The sequence below is a fragment of the Odocoileus virginianus genome, chromosome 14, assembly GCF_023699985.2.
Source record: "Odocoileus virginianus isolate 20LAN1187 ecotype Illinois chromosome 14, Ovbor_1.2, whole genome shotgun sequence".
In the NCBI taxonomy this organism is placed as follows: domain Eukaryota; kingdom Metazoa; phylum Chordata; class Mammalia; order Artiodactyla; family Cervidae; genus Odocoileus; species Odocoileus virginianus.
The window spans coordinates 13,000,409-13,002,558 of record NC_069687.1 but is presented as its reverse complement, the minus strand read 5'-3'; the positions used below and the strand labels follow the sequence as shown (position 1 = coordinate 13,002,558).

Here is a 2,150-nt window from a genome sequence, read left to right as displayed (position 1 = left end):
TGCTAGTGGCTCTGAATAGCCCAAACAATATTGAAAAAGGAAGAAAGAATTGGAAGATTCACATTTTGCAATTTCAAAACTGACTTCAAAGCTGCAGTAATCAAAACAGTGTAGTGCTAGCCTAACAATAGACTTATACACCAATGGGCTAGAAAAGATAGCCCAGAAATAAATCCAAAACTCTACACTCAGGCGCTTTCAACAAGGGTGGCAAGATCAATAAATGGGAGCTCTTTAGCCACCTTGGACCCTGTGGAGGCCTGCTGAGAACAGGACTTCTAAAATGACAAATGTGTCTGAAAGAATGTTATCCAAGGCCATTTTTGCTGGCTATAAGCGGGGTCCACAGAACTAGAGGGAGCACACAGCTCTCCTGAAAATCAAAGGTGTATGTGCTCAAGATGAAACTAAGTTCTATCCAGGCAAGGGATGTGCTTATGTGCATGAAGCAAAGAACAACACAGAAACTCCTGGTGGAAAACTTAACAAAACCAGAGTAATCTGAGAAAAGATAACTCGTGTTCATAGAAACAGTGGCATGGTTTGAGCCAAATTCTGAAGCAACCTTCCTGTTAAGACCATTGGACACAGAATCAGTGTGAGGCTGTACCCTTCAAGGATTTAAACTTATTGAAAAGTAAATAAAAGTGTGAATTTGTAAAAAAAAAAAAAGTGGGAAAAGAATAGTCTCCTCAACAAAAGGTTATGGGGAAAGTATATAAATGCATGCAAAAGAATAAAGTCAGACCCTTATTGCTCCACAATAAAAAGTTAACTCAAAATTGATCAATGACCTAAATAAGCATAAGGTCTAAAAATAAAAGCTACTGGAAGAAAACACAGAAGTAAATCTTTACGGCTTTGGATTTGGTGATAGGACCTAAGATATGAGGCCAAAAGGAAGAGCAACTATAGAAAAAGTTAGAATTGAAACATATTTATTATCATATGTGAAACAGATCACCAGTCTAGGTTTGATGCATGAGACAGGGTGTTCAGGGCTGGTGCACTGGGATGACCCAGAGGGACGGGATGGGGAGGGAGGTGGGAGGGGGGTTCAAGATGGGGAACACAAATTTAAAAAAGAAGAAAAATTGAATTTTATAAAAATTAGAATATTTTGTGCATCAGAGAATGTTATCAAGAGAGCAAAAAGACAATCTACAAAATAGAACAAAATGTTTGCAAATTATATATCTGGCAAAGACAGCATCTAGATTATAAAAAACTAGTACAACTGAACAACAAAAAGACAAGCAACCCAATTAAAACCTGGACAAAGAATATGAATAAACATTTCTCCAAACAAGATATATAAATGGCTAGTAAGCACATGGAAAGATTTTCAACATCTTTGGTCATCACGTGCATGCATGCTCAATCACTTCAGTCCTGTCCGACTTTGTGCGATCCTATGGACCGTAGCCCACCAGACTCCTCTGTCCATGGCAAGAATACTGGAGTGGGTTGCCATGCCCTCCTTCAGGGGATCTTCCTGACCCAGGGATCGAACCTGCATCTCCTGCACTGCAGGCTGATTCTTTACTGCTGAGCCACTTGGAAAATCACATTGGTCAATAAGAAAATAAAAATTAAACTACAGTGAGCTACTTCCTGACATCTACTATGATGACTATACCAACAACAACAGCAAAAAATCAGTGTTGGCAAGGACATAGAGAAATAAGAACACTTACACATTTTGTGGAAATCTAAAATCACAGTGGGCGCAGCCACTGAGAAAACAATTTGGTGATTCCTCAAAAAGTTAAACACAAAATTACCATATGATCCAGAAATCCTACTCCTAGGTATTTACCCAAAAGAACTGAAAAACAGGCATTCAAACAAAAATGTGTTCACCAATGTTCATAGCAGCACTATTCGCAATAGTCAAAAAAAGGAAACAACTCAAATGTCCATAAAGAAATCAATGGATAAACAAATTGTGGTACATCCACATGTGCTTAGTCACTCAGTCGTGTCTGACTCTTTGCAACTCCAAGGACTGCAACCTTCCAGGCTCTTCTGTCCATGGGGATTCTCCAGGCAAGAATACTGGAGTGTGTTGCCATGCCCTCCTCCAGGGGATAATGAAATATTACTGAGCCACACTTCCCTGGTAGCTCAGATGATAAAGTGTCTGCCTG

General features: G+C 39.3%; 1 pseudogene; it reads left to right on the top strand.

The window, feature by feature from the left end:
- The first annotated feature begins 283 nt into the window (after positions 1-283).
- LOC110143048 (large ribosomal subunit protein eL33 pseudogene) lies at positions 284-625 on the top strand (annotated as a pseudogene).
- Positions 626-2,150: the final 1,525 nt, after the last annotated feature.